Raw genomic sequence first — 10,018 nt, 5'->3', positions numbered from 1 at the left:
ACTTAGATTAGACCAACACCTCACACCCTTTACCATGATAAGATCCAAATGGTTACAGGACATAGTCATAAAAAACAATACTATAAGCAAATTAGAAGATCAAGGACTAGTCTACCTGTCAGATCTATGGAAAGGGGAACAGTTTATGACTAAGAAGAGTTGGAGAACATCACTAAAAACCAATTAGATGATTTCTATTACATTAAATTAAAAAGTTTTTGCACAGATAAAACCAATGTAATCAAGATCAAAAGAAAAGTAGTAAATTGGGAAACAATCTTTACAACTAATGATTCTGACAAAGGACTCATTTCTAAAATATACAGAGAACTGAGACATATTTTTAAAACAAAAAGCCATTCCCCAATTGACAAATGGTCAAAGGATATGCAAAGTCAATTTACAGATGAGGAGATCAAAGCAATCCATAGCCATATGAAAAAATGCTCTAAATCATTATTAGAGAAATGCAAATTAAAACTTCGCTGAGGTACCGCCTCACACCTCTCAGATTGGCCAGTATGACCAGGAAGGAGAATGATCATTGTTGGAAGGGATGTGCTATGAACTCATCCAACCCTTCTGAAGAGCTATTTGGAACTATGCCCAAAGGGCAACAGAAATGTGCATATCCTTTGACCCAGCAATACCACTACTGGGTCTATACCCTGAAGAGATGAGGAAAAAGGGTAAAAACATTACTTGTACAAAATATTTATAGCAGCCCTGTTTGTGGTGGCAAAGAATTGGAAATCCAGTAAATTTCCTTCAATTGGGGAATGGTTTAGCAAACTGTGTTATATGTATGTCATGGAACACTATTGTTCTATTAGAAACCAGGAGGGACGGGATTTCAGGGAAACCTGGAGGGATTTGCATGAACTGATGCTGAGTGAGATGAGCAGAACCAGAAAAACACTGTACACCCTAACAGCAACATGGGAGTGATGTTCAACCTTGAAGGACTTGCTCATTCCATCAGCGCAACAATTGGGAACAGTTTTTGGCTGTCTGGAAAGGAGAGTACCATCTGTATCCAGATAAGGAGCTGTGGAGTATGAACAATGTACAAGGACTATTCCCTTTAATTCGGAAAAAAAAACCCAGATGTCTTATGGTTTGATCTGGTTACCTCTGAGAATTCTGTTCTCTTTAAGGATATGATTTCTCTCTCATCACACCCAATTTGGATTGAGATACAACATGGAAACAAAATAAAGACTGACAGAGTGCTATCTGTGGGGTGGGGGTGGGGGGACACAAGCAAGATTGGGGGAAAACTGTAAAACTCAAATAATATCTTTAATAAAAATAAAAAAAAGAGATTAAAAAATTAAAATAAATGAAAAAAAAGAAAATGTTCAACATAGTTATGCATGTATAACCTTTATTAACTTGCTCCCTGTCAGGGGAAGGGGAGGGAAGGGAGAGAGGGAGAAACTTGAAACTTCAAAAAATGACTGTTAGAAATAATTTATTAATTAAAAAAATAAAATTTAAGGGGTAGCTAGGTTGTACAGTGGTTAGAGCATTGGCCCTGGAGTCAGGAGGACCTGAGTTTACTTAGTAGTTACCTAGCTGTTTGACCTTGGGCAAGTCACTTAACCCCATTGCCTAGCTAAAAAAATCAAAAAATAAAATTTTTAAAAGTCTCCTTTGATTATTTTGGTAATTATTACATGCCTTGTTCTCATTTAGGAATGGTCTGCAATTGAAAGGAGATAGATAGTGAGGTCAAGGTGAACATACTGGTAGAGAGGGAAGAAGAGAGAAAATAACAATTGGAAGCAACAAGAAACTTTTCCACTGCTTCCTGATGGTGATGTTTGTCCTCAAAGAAGACAGTGACATCAGGGAAGTGATGCTACAACAAGAACATGACTTGGATTTGAGTGAGGGGATATTATGTTAAATCAACAGTCTCACTTTCTTCTCTGGAGTCATCTGAGTTCAGGGACAAGATAAGAATCAGGACAACTGGAGATGATCCTAGATGCCAGACAATCAGGGTTAAGCGACTTCTCCAAGGTTACACAACTAGTAAGAGTGTCAAGTGTCTGAGACTGGATTTGAATTCATCCTCCTGACTTCAAGGCTAGTGCTCTGTCCACTTATGGGAATTCAGAAGTGCATTTTGCTATAGAGACAGGGACTTTCGGTTCAGGATCATTTGTACCAATTATTATCTAGGTTAGCTTGAGGAGGTTACGACCTCATTGGGCCTCTGTATTTTAATCTGTAAATTGAGAATGTCAGAATAGAAGGTTTCTGTAGTCCTTTTCACTGTTACATCTCTCACAAACAAACAAGGTTCTAGAGACCCCTCGTATTTTGGTAAAGACCTCTCTCCTTCCTGTGTGACCATTTCTGGATTTTTCAGAAACCATTTCTATCATTTGTGTGGATAGTTGAAGACGTGATTAAAAGAGAACTTTGTTATTTTTAGGACATGTTATTTTTCCTTTTATATTGCTGCTCCTCAAAAACATTTTTCCTTCTATGAAGTAGGAGGCATGGATGAAATCTCCTGAATGACTGTATTCCCATTTTAAAGAGAATTTCAATGGTTTTGCCAAGTTGGTCTTTTCTTCAAACTTAGTAAAGCTTCAGAAGCTTCAAGAAAGTTGTATGAAAAAGACTGGAGGACCATCTCTATACTTTTTTTAAAGCTTCAGAACATGGAATCCCAAAGGTTGTTGAAAACTCTATAGGACAGATTCTCCCTACATCATTTATTGCTAACATTTGAAAATAGTGAATGCAAAATGTCCAGCCTATCATTTAAGGCAGTCCACAATATTGTCTCAACTGTCTTTCATTTTCTCAATTGTTTCATCAAATGAGATGAGTTACTCTCTCATAATTCTTATTTTCCACCTTTATGTCTTAGTACATGTCATTCCCTTAACTAAGAATTGCTTTAATTCCATCTGGTACAATGTTTCATTTAAAAAATGAGGAAACAGGGTCAGAGATTTCAAGTGACTTGTATGAGTTCACAAAGATAGGAAGTTGAAGAGTTGTGAATTAAAACCATATTCTATTTTAATTAATTAATTAATTAAAATCTCTCTGAGGGACACATTAGTTAAAGCCTATACTTAGGACAGGTCCTTCAAATAGGTGAAATTCAAAAGCTAGCTTGAAATTGTATTTTTTCCCACTCATGTGGTTATCACTATCATTTCAGGCTCTTATACCTTCTTCTACCACAATTACAGATTGGTCTCCTAAATTAATCTCATTGCCTGAAATTTTTCACCTTTCTCATCCACTCTCTCCAGGTCTCCAAAACAATATTATTATACCTTTAATTTGAAAATGTCACTCTCCTCAGTATTATGAAGCAGTTCCTGATTTAAAGGCAAAATATAGTTTGACTCCTGTCAACCTTTCCAGACTTGGTTCACATTACTTCCCTTCACACATTCTTTGTCCTAGACAAACTGTCACTTCTCGTAATTTTGCATAGGTCTGCATTCCTGGAATGTGTGTAAATATATAGATTAAAAGCTGAGATTTATTTCCAAGATCTTTTGTTCTAAACTTTTCATCTAACAGACAAAAACAAAATCAAAAGTAAAAAAAATGAGATTCAGAAAGTGAAGTGACTTGAGTCCATAGAGGCAATCAGTAGCAGTCAGGATTTGAATAGAGGTCCTTAAACTGTAAATTCAGTTTTCTTTCCATTGTACCACATTTACACTCTCATTCACTGTTAAATTACAAAGAGCAATATGTATTAAAGGTCACTAGAACCTCTCCCTTATTTAGGGAGATATCAATCTTCTCTTCTTTCATAAAACACTCCCTTCCACTTTGGTTCATAGAATATTTTGGTCATGGATCACTGACTTCAGGGAAGCCTTCCTCATCCACATAGTTCTTAATGCTATGTAGTCGATTTTGTGTATCTGTCACTGTTTTTGCATCTATCTATCAATCAATAGGTGTGATATGTTATAGTGTTATAGATGCAGCATCTGCAATACATATAAAAATAAAAGATACACATATGAAATGTGTGTGCAAATATTAAATAATTTATATACATATGTATATTTCCTAAGCACTCTTTAACTTTTTGTGATCAGGAACAGTTTTTCTTTTTGAGATAGCAGAAAGACAATATGAGCTTTGAGGCCAGAAAGAAGAGACTTGTTTCTGTGATCAAAGTCACTTAAAATCTTAGTACTCTCAGCAAATTTCTACTATGGTAGGATTTGGAGAAATTGTTACCATGCATTCATCAGTCATGAGAAATTCCTTACTTAATAGTTATCTCTACTTATAAAATTACAGACAGAGTTTCTTTCCCTCTCTGGCACCTAACTTAGAGCCTTAAAAATAATAGGTATTTAAAAATGTAGAATTAAATTGAATTTGAACATTATCCATATGTTCTCAAATAAAATTTTTGGCAAGATACTTCCCTTTCCTAAGGATATTTTAATGTATCTGATTTTTTAATGGCTTTAATATAGAAAACAGCATGCATGCTACATTGGAAAGAGTAGTGAATTCAAAATTAGGAGACCCAGCTAGACCAAGGACTCTGCAATGAACCATTTATAAGTCTTTCAACAAATTGCTTGGATTCTGACTTTTAGTTATTTCATCTGAAAAAAATAATCTAAATGATCTCTTTGATCAAGAAACATTTTATGAAATTTTGAATTAAATCATATGAAGTGAATCACCTGCATATTATATTTAGTTATGGAAAATTAATACTGTCACTCATGCTTATATTCATCTTTGAATTACTTGCAAAAGTGAATTTATTTAAATCATGTCTTTGCTTACTCAAGGTTAGATGGATAAGGTATAAGTAATTAATAGTATCAATATTGGTTATGTGCTATAAAGCAAAGCACTGAAATGTGATTTATAATCTTTCTTCTTGAATGGCCCATGCTGATACTCAAAGAAATGACTGGAGGGAAAATGTTATTAACATAAAACCAAGAAGCTTTCCTCTAATAGTAAACTATCTCATCTGAAAAAAGATTCTATAGCAACAGACCCTGCTACAGATCATTCTCCTGGATAAGGAAAAAAAAATAATAGTTTAAGATCCTAACCAGCACCAAAGCAAACAAATGTTGTGTGTAGAGATCTCATCATATCTCCTTGGTTTTAAACTTCCAAGCCAGATTCTTTGTATAAAATATTCTATAATGCATAGTTGGTGATATATTGGTTTTATGTTTCCAGCCAAAATGCCCATGGCCATACTCGATTGGTAAATAAAGTGATAGCCTAAGACTTTTGTGTGGGAAAAAAATAATTTGAAAATCAGCATGGTGTAGTAGCAATAGCATTAGGTTTGTAATTAGAAAAATTTTGTTCCATTTCTTTTTAAAATTTATTATAACTAAATTTCATCTTTTTTTTAAAATCAATAGACATTTATTTTTTCATCCTCCTACTAACCCCTCTGAGTGAGAAGAAGCATAATAAATATTCAAATTTAAGCAAAGCAAAATTTCTATATTGGGCATGTCCAAAAGTTTTTTTTTTAATTCTGTAAATTTAACCTATCATCTCTCTCCTGTATCCAACTGTAAGGAAAAAGAAAAAGGAAGGGTATATACTTTTGTTAACTCTGATATCTTTTTTAAAATCTCAAGTAGGGTAATAGATGCATGTAGAGAAGAGTGTCTAAAGTTTGAATTTCATTGTTCAGTAAAGTTGTGAATGTTTAACTTGTTTAGCTATTGTTTTCCAGTAATACTTTCTATGACTTCTTATTTAAGTACACTTAACTAATGTCAGTTTCATGATTTGTAAGTCATTTTTGGTAAACTTTAAAACCACAACATGTTTCTGTATTTGCTGACAGATCTCTATGATGAAATCAAATTATAGCTTTATTCCTCCAGCAGGCTATAGAAAGTGACAGTTGATGATACATCCAGTTTTTTTTCCTTAGTTTTCTGTCTAGTTGATGTAAATGTGGTCATATGGGATATAGAATCAGGTGGCCTGATTCGATCTTTTAGTCCTCTGACCCTTTGTATATTGAATAAAAAAAATTATGACATATTTACTGAGCTACCACTGAGAGAGGAGCATACCTATGAAGGGGTTGAATATGATACAGAAAATAGCTGAACTTGCAGAAGTAGTGATTACCTGGGGAGCTCTGATCCTAGGTATGACTAGAACATGAAGTGAATTGTTTTTATCTCCTATTACTTATGGAGCAAGCCCCCATAATGGTATTAAATTAGTTAAAATTTAGCAATTTTCCTCACTTAAAAAGTATAGCAGTTCTACCTGTGTTGAAATCAGTGCAGTCATATTTTCGATTTTACATTTGTGTATCAATCTGTAGTTGTTCAAATTCAAGCAGCTTGTGAACCTAAAACAGATATGGTTTTAGAGTCTGAAAGTGACATTGGAGACAAGGAAAGAGAGAAATTTAATAGTACCAATATTTAAAAAGATATTAATTCAGACATCCTTTTTTTCAACTGAAAAGATTCATTGTTCCCTCATCACTCCTCCTAGTCTATCCCAATGAAGTACGATACAGTAGGTCTAATTGCATTAGATGCAGAGTAAACTTGGAGCTAAACGGATCATAAATCAATAAATAACACAGCCTGCAGCCTCATGCTTTATTGATTCACAAGCTGTTTATCCCCTACATACCCTACATCAATGCAATTATTGCTTAATTACCCTTTTCTGTATGTACCAAATCTGATTTTCGATGTCTTCCTAGACCAAACAAATGCAGACTATGTATGTACTCTATGACTGCCTATGTTGCTTCCTTTTTCCTTTTCCAACCAGGCATGCTTTCATTCTGCATATACATTCAGTTCATTTGACTATGAATCCTCTATAAAGATTCATGTAACAATTGCATATTCTAATGATAATTGGGTGTTGAGCTAAAATAAAACAAATAGAAACTTTGAAAATTATTTTCAAACTAATATAATGAAAAAAGGCAAATAGAGTTTTAGCTATCCTTTTTACTTTTGTGGCTGTAGGTGTTGGATTTGTACAATTATGCAACTTAACATTAAAATCTGGCAAAGTGGGGCAGAGCCAAGATGGCGACAAGAAGGGATCCAGGCTTAGGAGCTCTCTGATAAAATGCATCAGCTAAGGACTCTAACTAAACTTTCGAGAGACAGAACCCACAAAAGAACCCAGTGAGGCAGTTCTCCTACTCAAGGTAACCTGGAAAAGAGCAGAAAGGCTCTGCTCCCTGGGGTCGCAGTTGGGGAGGGCGGCCTGCCAGAGGGGTGGCCCTCCAGAGCCAAAGAACTTCAGCCTCCTGGAGGCAGCCCCAGGGTGCTGGGAGTCTCAGCTCACACCAGCGGGGGAGTCTCCTGAGCTGCACCCCGGGGAGCACCGGGCACAAAGTGAGGGAACAACTGGGGACCTCTGCCAGAGGGAGCACAGGGAGCCCAGCCCTCAGGGCACACGGGGAGCAGCTTGGTCTTTCCCCAGCCCTGATCCAGGAAACAGAAGCAGGCAGAGCTGGTAAGCAGGAGCCTCCAGGGCATGAGCCCATTGAACTGAGAGAAGGGAGTGAAGAGAGAGAAAGTGCAGAGCTCTGTCCTCTGCCCCTGGAACAGGACTCTGGGGCTCTGACCACATTCAGATCCTGATCCCAGTCTAGGCCCCCCATAGAACAGCAGCCCCTCCCCCCACCTCAGCCCCGTGGCAGAGGGGGGCGCTTATGGTCATTCACAGACCAAGAGGGAGGACAGAGCCTCACACACTGAGACCCTTGTGGGAGTGTCCCAAAAGCGCAGGAAGCACCCCAAACCAGGCCCAGGCTGGGAAAATGAGCAAGCAAAGAAACCAAAGGAAGACTATTGAGAAATATTTTGCTCATGAGCCCAAGAAGGGGCAAAGTACTCAGTCTGAAGATGAGGAAGCACAAGCTCCTGTATCTAAAGACTCCAAGAAAAACAGAAATTGGGTTCAGGCTATGACAGAGCTCAAAAAAGACTTTGAAAATCAAATGAGTGAGTTGGAAGAAAAAACTGGGAAAAGAAAGGAGAGAGATGCAGGAAAAACATGAAAATGAAGTCAGCAGCTTAGTCAAGGAAATCCAAAAAAAAATGCTGAAGAAAATAGCATGCTAAAAACCAGCTTAGGTCAAATGGATAAAACAATTCAAAAAGTTATTGAGGAGAAGAATGCTTTAAAAAGCAAAATTGGTCAGATGGAAAAAGAAATAAGAAAACTCTCTGGGGAGAACAAATCCTTCAGACAAAGAATAGAATTCAGGGAGATTGATGAATTTAACAGAAATCAGGAATCAATACTTCAAAACCAAAAAAAATGAAAAATTAGAAGAAAATGTGAAATATCTCATTGAAAAAACAACTGATATGGAAAACAGACTTAGGAAAGATAACTTAAAAATCATTGGAATACCTGAAAGTCATGATCAGGAAAAGAGCCTTGACATCATTTTCAAAGAATTACTACAGGAAAATTGCCCTGATATTCTAGAAGCAGAGGGCAAAATAGAAATGGAGAGAATCCACCGATCCCCCAGAGAAAGAGATCCCAAAAAACCAACCCCTAGGAATATTATAGCCAAGTTCCAGAACTCCCAAGTCAAAGAAAAAATATTACAAGCAGCCAGCCAGAGGGACGCATTTCAAATATCGTGGAGCTGCAGTCAGGATCACACAGGACTTAGCAGCAGCTACATTGGAAGCTCGTAGGGCTTGGAATACAATATACCAGAAGGCAAAAGAGCTTAGAATGCAGCCAAGAATGAACTACCCAGCAAGGCTGAATGTCCTCTTGCAGGGAAAAAGATGGACTTTCAATGAAACAGGGGAATTTCAAATGTTCCTTTTGGAATGGCCATAGCTGAACAAAAGGTTTGATCTTCAGATACAGGACTCAGGTGAAGCATGGAGATTGGAGGAGAGGGGGGATATATGAGGGACTTAATGAGGATGAACTGTAGGTATTCCTGCATAGAAAAATGACACTGATAATACTCATATGAACCTTCTCAGTTAATAGAGCAGGGAGAGAGTGCTTTTATAGTTAAAGCACAGGAGAAAGCTGAATTCGAAGATAAAATATGGTGTAAAAATGGAGTCAATAGAAAAAAGGGGAAATCAAATGGGAGAAAGAAAAAGGAGAGGGGGAATAGTCCAAGATATTTCACATAATAAGATTTTGTTTTTACAATGAGCTATTGCAATGATATGGAAGGGGGAGGCAAGGGGGAATGAGGGAACCTTTGCTCTCATACTCAATGGGGTATAGACATCTGGAGTAAGAAGGAGCGGGGAGCAGGGGGAAGGGGTGGGGATGTGAATAAAGGAGGAGAGGATGGACCATGGGGGAAGAATGGCCAGATATAACACATTTTCTTTCTTACTTCTTGCAAGGGGCTGGGATTGGAAGGCCTGCCCAGGACCATGGGGCCAGGTGGATTCTGGGCCTAAGGGGTGGTAGGGGGGCTCAGGCCTTTTTGGCCTGAGGACCAGGGATCTGTCTGCTGCACCATTCAGCGACCCTACAGCAGAGTCAGAGTGAAAGGAGAGAGAAAATAGAGTACATGGTAGTGGAGAAATAAGAAAGGAGGGAGTTGCGATCAGCAATGGCAAAGGTGGAAAAATATGGAAGTAACTTTTGTGATGGACTTATCATAAAGAATGAGATCCACCCATGACAGAGTTGTTGGTGTTGGAACAAAGACTCAAGCACATTTTTTTGTTATTCTTATTTGGGGCAGGGTGCAGGGCAAGTGGGGCTGCATGGCCTGCCTGGGGCCACATAGCAGAGTGATCTTTGGGTGTCTGGGGCCGGATTTGGACCCAGGTGCTCCTGGCTCAAGGGCCAATGCTCTGGCTGCCACCCAGCCAGCCCTACTATTGTTACTATTTTATTTTATTTTAGGTCTTTTTTTTCTTTCTTTTTTTTTTGGTTTTTGCAGGGCAGTGGGGATCGGGTGGCTTGCATGTCACACGGCTGGGTGATTGTTGGGTTTACGAGGCTGGATATGGACTTGGGT

The 10,018-nt window shown here is 37.7% G+C and overlaps 1 pseudogene; it reads right to left on the bottom strand.

The window, feature by feature from the left end:
- Positions 1 to 3,725: 3,725 nt before the first annotated feature.
- Positions 3,726 to 3,808, bottom strand: LOC141519793 (U6atac minor spliceosomal RNA; annotated as a pseudogene).
- Positions 3,809 to 10,018: the final 6,210 nt, after the last annotated feature.

The sequence above is a fragment of the Macrotis lagotis genome, chromosome 3, assembly GCF_037893015.1.
Source record: "Macrotis lagotis isolate mMagLag1 chromosome 3, bilby.v1.9.chrom.fasta, whole genome shotgun sequence".
NCBI lineage: Eukaryota > Metazoa > Chordata > Mammalia > Peramelemorphia > Peramelidae > Macrotis > Macrotis lagotis.
Note: the sequence above shows the minus strand (reverse complement) of the source record. Positions and strands in the feature narration are given on the sequence as shown.